Source organism: Leucoraja erinacea, chromosome 2 (assembly GCF_028641065.1).
Source record: "Leucoraja erinacea ecotype New England chromosome 2, Leri_hhj_1, whole genome shotgun sequence".
NCBI classification, from domain to species: Eukaryota; Metazoa; Chordata; class Chondrichthyes; order Rajiformes; family Rajidae; genus Leucoraja; species Leucoraja erinaceus.
The window spans coordinates 49,116,927-49,134,101 of NC_073378.1; positions in this window are offsets into that span (position 1 = coordinate 49,116,927).

The window sequence follows — 17,175 nt, forward strand, 5'->3', positions numbered from 1 at the left end:
AGATAATGGGGAAATGTAGCAGCCAGATTTCCAGCAGCCACACTAAAACAACATGGGTGGGAATGGAATAAATGACCAGATGGAGACACAAGGAACTACTGATGCTGGAATCTTGTAAAATGCAAAGTGCTGGAGTAACACAGTGGGTCAGGAGCCATTTGAGCGGGGATGGAGGGTGATCACTGGTCGGCATGGGCTCAGCGAGCCCAAGCGCCTGTTTCCATTCTGTATCTCTAAAGTGTAAAGTCTAAATCAATGCATTTTAAAGGATGTAATGAAGCTAAACAGTCAAGTCAAGTCACATTTATTTATATAGCACATTTAAAAAACAACTCTCGTTGGCCAAAGTGCTTTACATTTGTTATAAGAATAGTATAAACAAACAAACTACATACATATATACATATAGCCCTCACTCAGTGGATGTCAGGAAAAGCTTGGGAGTATAGATAAAATTTTAGTCAACTTAAAGGAGTTGATGGAGGGGGCAGTTCTGATGAGAAAGGGGATGCTGTTCCACAGTCTAGGAGCTGCAACCGCAAAGGCGCGGTCGCCCCTAAACTTATGCCTAGACCGCGGGATATTCAGCAACCCCAAGTCGGCCTGGGGACCTGGAAGTGGAGTGGTGGGTGAAAAGACTTTTAATGTAGGAGGGGGCAAGCCCAGTGAGGGCTTTGTAGACATAGAGGAGGGTCTTGAAATGTATACGGAACCGCACAGGGAGCGGTTGCAAAACAGGGTGTCAAAAAGATTCACAAAGATGTTGCTTGAAAGGCAGGCTTGAGTTACAAGGAGAGATTGAATGAGCTGGGAACCGTGATCACCAGGATCAAACATAGTTTCTTCACAACGACCATCAAGTTCTCGAACACTACACAACACCAATATCATCTATGAACTTCTATGGATTGTCTTTCCTTGCACCAAAGACTATTGGGTTTTGTTTGCACAAGTATTTTATTTTCTGTTTATTATATATTATCTGTGTGTATTGTGTTTATGGGCTGTTATGCTGCTACAGGTAAGAATTTCATTATTCTGTATGACAATTAAACACTCTTGATACTTGACTCTTGACTTGTGTTACCGGCAGCAAAGGAGGCTGAGGGCAGACCTCATTGAGGTTTATAAAAGTATGAGGGATATATATAGTGTAGATTGTCACAATGTCTTTGGAAGGGTAGGGGAGTTTAAAATTAGATGCCAAAGGTTTAACTTGAGAGGGGAAAGATTTAAAGGGGACCTTTTCACGCAGAGGGTAGTCGGTATATGAAACAAGCTGTCTGAGGAGGTAGTAGAGGCAGATACAATTACAATGTATAAAAACGTTTTGATTTAGGAGGATATGGGCAAAACACAGGCAAATGGGATTAGATTAGGAAAACAATGCTTTGTGTTCTTATTGAATGAGAAAACAATATTCTGTTTTGCATTTATACTGTAGTGATATTGTCTAATCGAAATTCAGCATACAAATCGCACAGCCTGATCTGTGGGTGTAATGTGATGGGTTTTTTAATTTCTTTGTGCCTGTGCCTCAGATATTTGCAAGTCGTGACAGGCTTCCTGTTCAGAATGGACAGGCCTAGGAATGAAAAGTGCAGTGTTGACGTATCACTGGTGAAAGTTATCAGAACTTATTGATTCATGAGTAAATCAACCTTTATTTCTACTGTTAACCAACTCAATTATCACCTTCACCAAACCTACCCAATGAGAAAATTAATGGAAGGTGAAGGAGTTTTCGATGTACACTGAGAAAGTTGCCAGAATAGACTGAAGGTTGGCGTCAGAGGATACAAAATAAATATTAAATTAATTTTGTTGATAATTCTATGGATAAATCATGGGGAATATTAAAGCAGGTTTCAATACAGAAGTGTGTGGAAGTTTTATAATTTGATGAAAACTGAATTTGTCTAGAACCCACCATTAGTCCTCCTGCATAGATATGCATATGCTTAATACAGGTTGATTGTTGAACTCTGAGAAAATAATTTGTCTTGGATCTGTGGACAATGGGACATATTTCACAGGCAAAGAGAAAATGTCCTTTTAATACCAACAGGAAAGGTCGTCCAGGTATTGCTAACTGGAGTTAAAGATAATATGAGATCAAAAGGCTCTTAAAAATAATGCATGTACCCCCTCTAATGTAACTCTTTGGTCCATATTTGGACCAAGGCTGTGGTGAGGTCTGTGGCCAAATGGTTCCGGTGAAGTCATCACTGTGCATCAGTGATTAGGTTACTGGTAATTAATTATTCCTTGACATCATACTCTATGATAACTCTGATCATTTTGTTCATGATTGATAATAGACTGATTATTTGGAAGTAATTAACGACATTGGATTTGTCCTCCCTTTGTAAACAGTGTGTACCAAGGCAATTTTCAACAGGATCAGTTACATGTGAAAACAAATATTAAAGAAGTAAATGGCTATGACACAGAATTAAATAGGTTGAGGAATACAAATACCTATTATGCCAGTGATATAAATTCATAGAGCCCTTGGGTTGTATGGCATGGAAACCACCCCTTCAGCTCACCATGTCCATGCTGACTTTTTCACTCACCTTCACTAATCCCAGTTGCACACATTTAGTTTGTATCCTTCTATCACTTGCCCATGTGACTGTCTGTCTACAGGACTGAAAAATACTGATTGGATCTTACTCCTCTTCAACCATTGAGTTCCAGCTTAAAAACCACTCTTTGTTCAAAATAAATTTGTTCATTAAATCCACTTTCAACTAAATTTGCTCATTAAATCCTCACAACTTAAACCTATGCTCTCTTGAGTCAAGAGACTCAAAAGTCACGTGTGACACAAAAAACTGGCTTAACGCAGCAGTTCAGGCAGCAAATCTGAATAAAAGGAATGGGTGACGTTTCGGGTCGAGACGTTTCTTCAGACTGCCTGTCCCGCTGGGTTATCCCAGCTTTTTGTGTCTATCTTCAGTGTAAACCAGCATTTGCAATTCCTTCCTAAACCAAAGTCAAGAGAGTTTAATTTCATATGTGCCAACAACGGAACAATGACATTCTAACTTGCAGCAGCATAAAAGGTCCATAAACACAATGCTCTTAGATAACATATAACTAACAAAAAGAAAATTGAATAAATTAATAACCCCAATACCATTGCAAAATACTCAAAAGTCTGAGTTACTCCCACTTTTTGTGTCTATTTACCAGCATCTGCAGTTCCTTCCTACACACTCTACATATCTTCATGATTATTTGTCAGTTTTAGTTATCCGATCCACATAATCTGTGAAGAAATCCTTTGTTTTTCCTAAGCATTTTATGAAAAAGGATTGAGACAATTTGCTGCTGAACAAGCAACAGATTTCACTTGACAAATGTTAAGTGGATTCACTTGTTCTGTGAAATTTGATCCTTTCATATGAATGTCTGGGCCTGTTCATTTGAATCCACACCTTGCAAGGAATTCAGATTTGTTTTAGAGGCGAACTGTGCTTTAAAACTCGTCTTGCTTTGTAAAGAATCAGTCAAACAGGTTTTGAGCTGGAAATCTGTTTTGCGGAGAAAGCTCAGGCCTGACTGGGTAAACAGGAGCAAGAGTAATATCCTTAATTAAAAAGAAAGGATTTGGTATAATGATCTGCCAGGTGATGTGAAGGGTTAAAAGTTTTATTTATGATGTATTGCAGTAATTTTTAATTTGGACATGCAAATTTTTTAATTTACACTGACTGTATTGCTTTAATGGTTTTGATTAATATCAGGCCATAGTGTTTATGAAAAAGATTTATACCACGATTCATCTACAAAACAATCCAATCGTTATCAGCTAATGACACATCTATGAAAAACGATATAGATATTATTTAACTTCGTAAATATTATAAAACTCGTATCAGTAGCTGGTGCTCATGGCAAATTGGAGTGTGTTGATAAGTAAAACTTTCTTTGTTGGAACTTGTGGGCAATGTCATCAGAATAACCTGCCCACCAAATGCTGACCAATGCTTTAGACTACACTTGGGTGAACTCTCAGCTGTTTGAACCTATCCCACTCCTTCTCCATCCACACATATAAATCTTACCCTCTTATTTGCTGGTCAAAATATTCATGTACTATTAATATCAAGACTATTAATGAAAGAGTGTGTTCAGTCAATTTTTAATTCATTCGTGAATACAATTCTATCATTCCCCATTTCATCATTTTGTTGTTTTTTTGATAAATCAAATATGTTCACCATCATTACTCCACTCCAATATGCTCCTCTGATATGATTCAGTACAAAAAAAATAACGCATTCATATCCTCCTTTTAACATTCATCACTATAATCATAAATCTTGGTAACTATATAACTGTGACAACAAGTCAGGAGGGAAATGCCAGATAGAATTATAACATGCTCTGCATTTATGGGTAAAAGAAAAGTAACTGTTCCATTTGTTCTAATATCAATTGTCAGTCCAGCAAAAATCCCAAATGGATGAAAATATGAGCTCCGTTACTGTCAACACACATAAAGGGGTTGCTCGCAGCCTGCCCCTATTTGCTGATTGTATCTAGGATATTGAGAAAAGGATATGGCAGCAAACTGACTAAAAGTGGTCATCAGCAGCTACCTTACAATTTCACCAGCAAGAGAAAACAACTGGACTTATTTAAGTCTTGGGGCAGAGGTGTAGACCTGGCATTAATAGTGATAACTTCCACACCAATAAAGTCTGTCTTTGAGGAAAGGTATATTGATGATGTTGCTGCAGGAGACTAAGTGACTTTCCCCCTCCACCTTAAACCTATGCCCTCTGGTTCTCGATTCCCGATTCTGGGCAAGAGATTCTGTGCGTCAACCCGATCTATTCCTCTCATACACCTCTATAAGATCACCCCTCATCCTCTTGCGCTCCATGGAATAGAATTCCCAGCCTGCTCAACCAACCTCCTTATAGTTCAGACCATTGAGTCACGGCAACAATTTGGTATTGTAGTCTGTTGCAGCAGATTTTTATATCGTTCAAGAGATTACTCCCTCTAGCCGCTAAATGGACTGCATGATTAAGGAGAATGTTGTTATACGCATGCGAGCTCTCCGTCAGAGACCTTCGGAGCTTCTTCACAGATATATCTTCATAACACAGCCTTTTGATTAATAGATTCTTTATTGTTGATGAAAAACAATAAGGTGCATCCAAACTTCTTCCGACTCCTACACTATAATCTTCATCGAACTCCAGCTTATCATTTTAAAGGTTAAAAAACTCCTTGTGTCTCTGTTACGCTTCGCATGGTCAAAGGGTATGCCTTCCCCATGCTGGTCCCAAACTAAACTAAAACTAAGCTTCTGCGCAAGAAACTTAGCTCCAAACACACCCTAGAATACGTCATAAATCCCACCCACAATATAACGGGCAGTCTAAAATTTAAAGACACATGCCATAATTAATGACACACAAAACAAGCCAAATGACCATTACATAGTCAACACTAAAAAAGACACAAAGTGCTAGAGTAACTCAGCAGGCCAGGCAATATCTCTTGTGAACGTGGACAGGTGACATTTTGGGTCAGGGTCCAAAACATCAACTATCCATGTTTTTCAGTAATGCTGCCTGGCCTGCTAAGTTACTCCAGCACTTTGTGTCTTTTTTTGTAAAGCAGCATGTTCAGTTCTGTTTTTCACATTGTAGTCAATACATCTACTTAACCAGTTCTTTGTATGAACAGCCACAGCAACCTAATGCACTCAAAGCCATATTGCTAATGAAACCTATTTTGATAAAGTTTTACTTATCAATTAATGAACAGGCCATGCGTGCACAAATATTGTCATCATGCAATCCTTTATTCACCATTAGACAACTCTGGTTTCAAGAGAAGGATTATCTGTGTGGTTGTCAAAAAAAACATTTATTCTAGACATACAGTCATAGGCATCCAGTGCAAATTCCTCCACATAGTCCATATAGTCATATTGATTCTGCAGTCAAAATGAAACAAACTATTTGACTGAAATTTGTTTTCTTGTGTTCTTTAAAGGGATATTGCTTTGCATCAAAGTAGCCAAGAGCACAATTTACCAGCAACCCTTCCAGGTGAGACAGAGGTGAGACAGAGTTTAAGAAAGAACTGCAGATGCGAGAAAAATCGAAGGTAGACAAAAATGCTGGAGAAACTCAGTGGGTGAGGCAGCATCTATGGAGCGAAGGAATAGGTGACATTTCAGGTCGCATTTTTGTCTACCTTCATGTGAGACAGAGGTTCATGTGCACCTTCTCTAACCTCATCTACTGCATGTTCCAAATGTGGCCTCCTGTACATCAGCGAGACCAAGCGTAGACTCAGCGAATGTTTCGCTGAATACTTGCACTCGGACTGCCAAGGCCTACTGGATTTCCCAGTTGCTAACCATTTCTGTCCTGGGCCTCCTCCATTGCCAGAGTGAGGCCACATGTAAACAGCACCTCATATTCTGCTTGGGCAGCTTTCAACCCAATGGTAGGAATGTTGAATTCTCCAATTTCAGATAACCTCTAACTAGCCCCCTGCACATGGCCAGTTCCACCCCACCCTTCCCTTCTTCCCCCCCCCCCCCCCCATCCCCCCCCTGTGCCCCACCTGGAACCCCACCTATTACTCCGAACCACCATTCCCTTCCCCGCTCCCCCCCACTACATACTACTCCCTGGCTTCACAATCGCAACTCTTCAAACATCTCACACCAACCGTTCTTAACTCTGGCCTTTGTTCCAACAATCTGGCACTCCAATACCTGCCATCTAGTAGCTGCCACACGCTGCCCTGCCTCTCCCCTTTTCCAGCCTTCTTCCCCTCCCCTACGTTCAGTCCGAAAAAGGGTCTCGACCCGAAACATCACTTATCCATGTTCTCCAGAGATGCTGCCTGACTTGCTGAGTTACTCCAGCATTTTTGTGTAATAGCCAGTTCTGTGTTTCTATTATATAAACTTTATGCTGTATTACATGCAGTCTGTGCCTAGAATTAAAGTCCATTATTGACTTAGCAAGCAATCTGCTGGAGGAACTCAGCAGGTCAAGCAGCCTCTGATGGGGGGAAAGGAATTGTTGATGATTGAGTTGAAACCCATGTTGATGCAAGGTGAGATATTTATATTTTTAGTATATGTATATAATCTCCAAAACAATGCACATCTGTGTGCAGACAAGATCACAATGTAGATTCTTAAACATTGGAAGACCAAATAGTCCAAACAAATTGAAAAGATACTTTGAACTACTTTCCTTTGTTACCCTCTCCCTTATTGCATCTTTCTCACTCGCTGATACATTCTACCCTGCACTCTCCTGCTGTGTGTTCCTCCATTGTGGGGATTTTAACTTTTTAAATCAGCATGAAAAGAAAAAAGGAGCAGATAAAATTAAACATCTAAAACGGCAAAATTATCATGCCATAAAAATTACGATTTGCATGGATTTATGGAGGTTTCTGATGACGCGGTGAATGTTCTCTTCGTGTTTATGTCTTCCTTCCCTGCCTTAATGTGCATGTTCTTTCTTTCTCTGTGTCATTTACAGCTTCTTCTATTCTGAAGTTGGAGACAAAATTAACTAAGTAAAATAGTTATAGTTATCTTTTGGTATCATTGCTTACCTTGGCAGAATTTAATATTCCGTGTATCATTTCAGGAAATTAATATAATCTATCATAAAACTAATCTGAAATTATTTTGCTCATTCATGCATGACAGTATAAAGAAATCTTAAGTATTTTCACAGTTTACATTTCCACATCATTTTAAGTAACATCTTAATGTAATTAATATGTTTCTAAATGTTTCCCTGTGGTTATAAATGAAATGTATAATGGGATACAGTGGCATAATGTTTATCCCATTTGCGAGTAAGTGCTTCATGTTGAATGAATGACAGTTATGATGTCAGTCTTGTTCAATCGTACTATGCATGCATTGTCCCCTGTGTCTGTATTAAACCTCCCACAACTACACACTAAGATGCTGAAATCGTTTAGCCCACTGCTTCTTATGATAACAGGATATAGTTATATCACAGATGAGAGATACAAAATGCTGGAGTAACTCAGCGGGTCAGGCAGCAACACTGGAGAAAAGGAATAGGTGATGTATCCAGTCGAGACTCTTCTTCCTTCTATACCACCTTTAGCAATAGGTAAGATGGCCTGACTATTTGCTATTAAATGCAAAAATGAATTGATTCTCACCTTATCCTCATAAAAAGAGTATTAGAAAATATGGAAGGTGCTATACTGCCATGCAGGCGGATTTTCCAATATTTTCACAGCACTTCCTATCATTTTTTTTCTAATTTAATCACGGCGACAGAGTTAGCAATTTAGGCCTTTGGACATGGTCTGCCCTTCAATTGGATCATGACTAATGTGCAAAAAATCAAAAACGACTGCAGATGCTGATAAACTGAAATAAAACAGGAAATACTGGAAGCACTCAACAGGTCAGGTAGGATCTGGGGAAAACAAAACTGAATTAACACTTCAGACCAAACACTTTGTGTTTTTTATGACTAACTTGTGCTTGAATTCAATTCACATACTTTTGCCTCAATGCCTTGGATAAGCTTAAAAAAAACAAAGTCCTTTATTCCAGTTGTTCCAGTAATAACACTTTTTCATGCAGAAGACTTTTCCAGATTTCTACTTCCTCTGTATCTGCAGTGATTTCTGATTTCTTTCCACAGTGGTTGTGCTCTACTTTAAAACATTGGCCCCTTATTTTTAACTCCTCCATCAAAGGATGTAAATCTGTTTAAAAACTCCTCCATATCCTTTAAACATGTTATGCGCTTTGATATGATATATCATCAAACTTGTGTGGAAATCAAAATCCCCAAATCTCGTCTATTTTGTTTTCAACATGCATAAGATTCTCAGATGAATCATTGGACTAATAGTTTGTTCGATACATTGATCAACAGTTTAATATAAAGATGAATGTATTTATGACCCATTTAAGTCTGATTCTGGAATTTGGACAAATTCTCCATGCTTTGTGAAGCCTCATTTGGAATGGCGTTCATGAATGGTTGGTTGCTCTTTTACATCTGCTGCCTCGGTTCTTCTGGGTAGTCTCCCATTCTGTAAGTTTAGTTTAGAGATGCAGCATGGTCCTACCATGTCATTGTTGACCATCAATCGCCCGTTCACACTAGTTCTATGTTATCCCACTTTTTCATCACTCCCTGCGCTCTAGGGACAATTTTACAGAGGCCAGTTCATCTACAAACCCACTCATCTTTGGGATGTAGGAGGAAACGTACGCGGTCGCAGGAAGAGCGAGCAACCTCCTACAGCACCTGGGTCTCTGCCGCTGTAAAGCAGCAACTGTAACAAGTGCTGCAACATGGTTTTAAGTTGTAATTTATACAGAACTTTATGTTTGTTTGTGGTATATGGACTTGACTGGGAAGAGCAGCATTCATCATCCATCTGTTCTGAAAATTACCCCCAAACTAAGTAACTTGCTCGACAATTGTAGGGGTGAGCTTCAATCACCACCTTGTAACATGAACAGGCACAGATGACACATTAACAGATCAAATTATTTTTTTAAGGATTCAATCCAGTAGGTTCATGATCACTTTTAGCAATATTATATTTCTATTTCAGGATCGTTAAATCATTCAGCCTAAGTTTCTGAGGTGGAATCGTTAGACTTGATCTCCTGCCCCGGAGGAATAATGTAGACTTCTGAAACATAATCCAGTGATTTCATCATGATGCTACTAAACTCTCATCATGATAGTAGTATTCTTAAGATTTACCATGATACACACCATATCCCATTTGACCATTATCCCTTGACCTTGCTGCCTAACATTGGCTACCAATCCACCAATGCTTTGAATTTCAAATTCACATCCTTATAATTAAACTTTACACGGTCTTATCTAGTCCCCAAGAGAAAGAAAGCAACCTGTATCAATGACCACTGCTAGGTAGCTCTATCATCGTACATAATGAAGTGCTTTGAAAGATTTGTAAAGTTTTATATTTGCACCAGTCTTCCGGACAATCGTGAAATTTGCATACAGAAGCAATAGTTTATGGAGGATGCCGTCTCTCTTGCACAAGGTCACCTTTACATCACCTGTGTCAAGATGCTATTCATTGACCACAGCTCGGCCTTCAGCAACATAATTCTGAATAAACTCATCCTTAAACCTCTGGATGTTGGCCTTGAGGAATCTGCGATTGGCTTCTGGACGTCTTGACCTTCAAACTTCAGTCAGTTCGAATTAGCGTACTTATTTCCATTATTTTATTTCCATGTAAACGTTTTTCTTGCTGGATTACAACCTGCAAGATGGCACCAGAGCATGGCGACTCTTTGACTACTGGTCCCAGAGGAGAATCTACCATCATCTGATACAATCGGCCGAAACATATACACTTATGAAGTACTTGTGGCAAAATTGCTGTACAAATACAAATTAAGTGCACTGCTCACCCAGTGCTTGACTGAACCAGCGGCATTCTTTTTTTAAAGTTCCTGCTTTTGATATGAAAGGTGCCAGAAAGACCAACAATCATCTGAGCCTATTGTGAAACTAATGATCAGCTGTCTTCATGATGTGGTGTTTAATAAACAGTTCCAGTGACAAGGAACAAATAGCTCTGTATTTATGAATTGCTGGTATGTGCTGTGGATCGGAATTTGCAGGTGGAGGCATGTCTCTGTCTTGTCCCTGGAGGTTGCAGAAGTCATGGTTTGAGCAAGGGATTTCAGAAAAACTTTGGAACATTCCCAAATTCCAGTAACAAAGATTGTGCATGCATCAACCAGAGTGACCAACGATGGAGATAATTGATAAGCAAGGGGATGAAAGATTAACATGGGTAGACAGGAATGTGGAGCTGAAGTTACATATAGATACATAGAAAATAGGTGCATGAGTAGGCCATTCGGCCCTTCGAGCCTGCACCGCAATTCAATATGATCATGGCTGATCATCCAACTCGGTATCCCGTACCTGCCTTCTCTCCATACCCCCTGATCCCTTTAGCCACAAGGGCCACATCTAACTCCCTCTTAAATATAGCCAATGAACTGGCCTCTATAGCCAATGAACTGGCCTCCTTTAGAACACCAATAATCTTGTTTAACGGGGGAGCAGGGTTGAAAGACAGAGTGGCCTTCTCTCACTTCGAGTTTTCACATTGGGGAATGTGTTAAAGATATTCTGGGATGCTTGTCTTTGATCAGAGAAATGTACAGCATAGACACAGTCCTTTTGGCCCAACCTGTCCATGCCAACCAGTGGGATTTAGTTTAGTCTATTTTATAGATACAGCATGGAAACAGGCCCTTCAGCCAAACAGTGATCCCCGCACACCAACAGTATCCAACACACTAAGGACAGTTTACATTTATACCTGGATAATTTCCCTACAGACCTGTACATCTTTAGAGTATGGGAGGAAACCGGAGCACCCGGAGAAAACTCACACAGGTCACGTGGAGAACGTACAAACTCTGTACAGGCAGCACCCGTGGTCAGGATCAAACCTGGGTCCCTGGCACTGTAAGGCAGCTAATCTATTGCTGCACCATGGTGCTGCCCTTACTCTTCCATATTAACCCTGTTGTCCAGCACCTTGTCCATAGCGCTCAATGCTTAATTGATCCATGGTTCCATCTGTGCACTTTTTTAATGCTGTCAGTTACCCAATTGCAACCATTCTCTCGTGCAGTGCATGTCAGTTATGTCGAGTGTCTTGGCATTTTACTGGGGATTTATTCACCCGGTTATTTCAGAGGGAGGTGAGGAATTTCTGCTCTCAGGGTATTGTAAACCTTGGGAACGTTCAACATTCGGAGCTGTGGAGGTAGAGTCCTTAAGTACATTCAAGGCAACTACAAGGGAGTCAAGAGTATGGGGATAGTGTGAGAAAGTGGTGTTGAAGCCAAGATTAGATTAACCATGATCTTATTGAATAGTGGAACAAGCTTGTGAGACTGAGTGCCTGACTCTTGGTCTTAATGTTCTTGCATTATGTTCAGTTTAGTTTAGTTTCGTTTTAGAGAGACAGCATGGAAACAGGCCCTTCAGCCCACCGAATCTGCGCTGCCCAGCGACTCCCGTGCACTAACACTATCCTACACACTAGGGACAATTTACAATTTACATTTTTTTTTACCAAAGCCAATTAACCTACAAACCTGTACAACTTTGGCATGTGGGGGGATACTGGAGCACCCAGAGAAAACCCGCGCAGTCACAAGGAGAACATACAAACACCTTCAAGATCAAACCTGGGTCTCTGGCGCTGTAAGGCAGCAACTCTACTGCCCTGTGTGCCACCCTGCCATCCCAATTCAGGATTGGAGTGCTTCATTATCTGGGGAGTTACAAACACATTCTGCAATACTTTCAAGGGAGAGCTAGATAGGGTCCTTAAAGATAGCGGAGTCAGGTGTTACGGGGAGAAGGCAGGAACAGGGTACTGATTGGGGATGATCAGCCATGATCACATTGAATGGCAGTGCTGGCTCGAAGGGCCAAATGGCCTGCTCCTGCACCTATTGTTCTATTGTCCTATTGTCTATTGTCTAATCCTCACATTGATCCCTACTTCTGACCTTATGATAAATGAAATGACTGACGAAGGAGTTTAAGTTATTTAGATTTTGGACATTGTGACAATGAATTTCTGCTGTACAATCGTAGGTTTCAGAATTCACCTCCAACAAGTACAATCCTCTAATTATGACCAGCCATTGAACCTTTCCAATTTCATTCTCATTGATATCACTGTTTTTTGGAACCAAAATCAAATGAAGAAACAAGGAACTGCAAATGCAGGCATCTTGAGCAAAACATAAAGTGATGGAGTAATTTGGCAGGTCAGGCAACATCAATGGTGGAAATGGATAGGCTGCATTTTGAGTCTGGAGCCTTTTTCAGATTCAATCAGTCTGAAGAAGGGTCCTGATCTGAAACGCCACTTATCCATTTCTGCACAGATGCTGCCCTACCCACTGAGTTACTTTGTGTTTTGACCAAAGTCAAATTCTATCTTGATGTTAGATGCAGTTACACTTGGGTGATTTCACTTCTGAAACTCAACTCTTTTGTCCCTGTTGAGCTAAAGCTGAAATGATATATGGAGACAAATGATCCTGTTAGAATGCAAACTGAGCATCAGTGAGCAGATTAATGCTGAGTAAGTATCATCTGATAACACAGTCAATGACAACTTCCATCACGGCTGCTACAACATATGAGAGGAGACTGATGTGGCAGTAAATGACAGGATTCAATTCATTATTCTGTTTCTTTTTGCCAGAGATGTTTTGGTTTAGTTTAGTTTAGAAATACAGCACGGAAACAGGCCCTTCGGCCCATCGGGTCTGCGCCAACCAGTGATCCCCGTACATTAACACTATCCTACATCCACCAGGGACAATTTTTACCTTTACCAAGCAGTCGCGGGGAGAACGTACAAACTCCGTACAGACAGCACCCGTAGTCGGGATCGAACCCGGATCTCCGGAGTTGCATTCGCTGTAAGGCAGCAACTCTACCACTGTGCCACCTTGACCACCCTGTATTTTCTACATTTTCAGTAAGCTGCCAGTGCTAATGGAACTAATTAGTGAGAGGTTCACTAGGGTGGCACAACTGCGCAGCGGTATTGCTGCCTTAAAGCACCTATCATACCGGTTTGGTCCTGACTACGGAAGCTGTCTGTATGGAGTTTGCATTTTCTCCATCCTCTGTAAAATTGCCTCTAGTGTATAGCATACGGGTGATCATTGGTCGGCGCAGACTTAGGGCTTATTTTTATACTGTATCTCTAAACTAAACACCAGTTGTAATATACAGTGATGCAATAATTAGTGCTGCTGCCTCACAGCTCCGGACACCGTGTGATTCTGATTTCAGATGCTGATTATGTGGTGTTTTCATGCGATTGTGTGGAGTTCCTTCAACTGCTCCAGTTTGCTTCCACATACAAATGGTGTGTTAGATGGGAGGCAGATGAAACAGTGGGGCAGGTGGATAATGCAGAATTTTTAGATAGTAGTATTTTTGGATAGGGAAATAGATAATGTTTGGGTATTCTCTCTCCACCCTTGGCGCATGGGCTGCTGAATAGTTCCAGCATTCCCTGTTTTCATTTCAGATTTCCAGAATCCACTTCTGGGTTCAATAGTTGTTTTTCACCAGAGATCACAGTGGGGAGGCAGAGTGGTGCAATGGTAGAGTTGCTGCCTTACAGCGCCAGAGACCCGGGTTCGATCTTATAACCATAACCATAACCATATAACAATTACAGCACGGAAACAGGCCATCTCGGCCCTACAAGTCCGTGCCGAACAACCTTTTTCCCTTAGTCCTACCTACCTTGATCTTGAAAGGGTTTGTATGTTCTCCTTGTGACCGTGTGGGGGTTTTCTCTGGGTGCTCCAGATACCTGCCACATGCCAAAGTTGTACAGGTTTGTAGGTTAACTGACTTCAATAAAAAAAATGTAAATTGTAAATTGTCCCTAGTGTGTAGGATAGTGTTAGTGCACGGAGGTCACTGGGTGGCGCATATTCGGTGGGCTGAAGGGCCTGTTTCCATGCTGTATCTCCAAAACGAAAGTAAACTGAACTGAACATAATGCAAGAACATTAAGACCAAGAGTCAGGCACTCAGTCTCACAAGCTTGTTCCACTATTCAATAAGATCATGGTTAATCTAATCTTGAGGGGGGATCTTATAGAAACTTACAAAATTCTTAAGGGGTTGGACAGGCTAGATGCAGGAAGATTGTTCCCGATGTTGGGGAAGTCCAGAACAAGGGGTCACAGTTTAAGGATAAGGGGGAAACTTTTTTAGGACCGAGATGAGGAAAACATTTTTCACACAGAGTGGTGAATCTCTGGAATTCTCTGCCACAGAAGGTAGTTGAGGCCAGTTCATTGGCTATATTTAAGAGGGAGTTAGATGTGGCCCTTGTGGTTAAAGGGATCAGGGGGTATGGAGAGAAGGCAGGTACAGGATACTGAGTTGGATGATCAGCCATGATCATATTGAATGGCGGTGCAGGCTCGAAGGGCGGAATGGCCTACTCCTGCACCTATTTTCTATGTTTCTATGACTTCAACACCACTTTCTCACACTATCCCCATACTCTTGACTCCCTTGTAGTTGCCTTGAATGTGCTTAAGGACTCTACCTCCACAGCTCCGAATGTTGAACGTTCCCAAGGTTTACAATACCCTGAGAGCAGAAATTCCTCACCTCCCTCTGAAATAACTGGGTGAATAAATCCCCAGTAAAATGCCAAGACACTCAACATAACTGACATGCACTGCACGAGAGAATGGTTGTAATTGGGTAACTGACAGCATTAAAAAGTGCACAGATGGAACCATGGATCACTTAAGCATTGAGCGCTATGGACAAGGTGCTGGACAACAGGGTTAATATGGAAGAATAAGGGCAGCACCGTGGTGCAGCAATAGATTTGCTGCCTTACAGTGCCAGGGACCCAGGTTTGATCCTGACTACGGGTGCTGCCTGTACAGAGTTTTGTACGTTCTGCCTGTGACCTGCGTGGGTTTTCTCCGGATGCTCCGGTTTTCTCCCATACTCCAAAGATGTAGAGGTTTGTAGGGAAATGATCCTGGTATAAATGTAAACTGTCCCAAGTGTCTAGGATAGTGTTGGTGTGCGGGGATCGCTGGTTGGCTGAAGGGCCTGTTTCCATCCTGTATCTATAAAATAGACTATACTAAACTAAATCCCATTGGTTGGCATGGACAGGTTGGGCCGAAATGTCTGTGTCTGCTGTACATTTCTCAGATCAAAGACACGCATCCTAGAATATCTTTAACACATTCCCCAATGTGAAAACTCGAAGCGAGAGAAGGCCACTCTGTCTTTCCTCCCTGCTCCCCCGTTAAGCAAGATTATGGGTGTTCTAAATGTACCTTCAGCTTGCATTCCTGTCTACCCATCTTTCATCCCTTTGCTTATCAGTTATCTCCATCGTTGGTCACTCTGGTTGACATTTTAACTTTTAAAATATAAATTCACATTAAAGTTTTTTATAAGAAATCAAAAAGCTTAAGAAATAGCAGAACAATTAAAAAATAAAAATATTACAAGAAAACTATCAATTTGAAACACAGATATTGCAAAATGTAAGATTTTAATAGGGCTTTGTCTGTAAGGTTAACATGCAGACTATCATCATCACTGTTCAACAAATACGTCATTATTGGGTCACCTTCAGGATGTAAGGATACTTCAGCCTTAGTTACACTGGATGATATCCAACAACCCACTTATAATTGCCTTTAGTGAACTGTATGGTGACACTTAGTGTGATGCAGAGGATTGATAGGCTGCTATATGTACATATTAGGCTAACCAAAATTACTATAACAGCCTGATATTAAAATTAAGGACAAAATATCCTTATGCAATATTTGACCTGTGTTGGAATGACTGTAACTGAACCTGATCCTGCAGGATTAGCTCCATCACAGTTTATTCATCTTCTCTCCTTATTTGACAGCCTTTGTCTTTTCATTTCAGCCCTTTGTCCAGCCATCTGCCAATGATAAACCCCTCACTTGTATCCACCTATCACTGGCCAGGCTTTGTCCCACCCCACATCTTTTCTTAACTTTCTCTCATCCTGCTACATTTAGTATGAAGAAGGGTACCCTACCCGAAACTTTGCCGATCCATGTCTCCCAAAGATGCTGCCTGATCTATTGATTACACTAGCACTGTGTCTTGCCTGGATTCATTCTCTTTTCAGCAGATTTGGGGGCAATGTGCTCTCCCTACAGAATTTCTGGGCTTTAGATTCATAGATCCGATCACATTATGAAGGATCCATCCAATCACTCACTACATGCTCAAAGGTCTATTCCTTGTGTGCATATCTCCAATGCTTTTTCATCTTTTTGCTGGGCAAAAAAGAATCTAAAGCCCAGAACTTCACTGCTTTCTCTTTGTGACCATGGTGGCACACCGATTCATAGATTTCCTGAAAGAGTTTTTTCGTACAACACAACTCGGGCAAAGCTGAGGAAAGCTCTTGCTCGCATTCAGACAAACTGGAAAGTTCACAGAGACTCATCTTCCACCCCAGAAACTAAAGATTATATGGTAATGCTGTTGTTGGACACTCCAGGTCACCCAT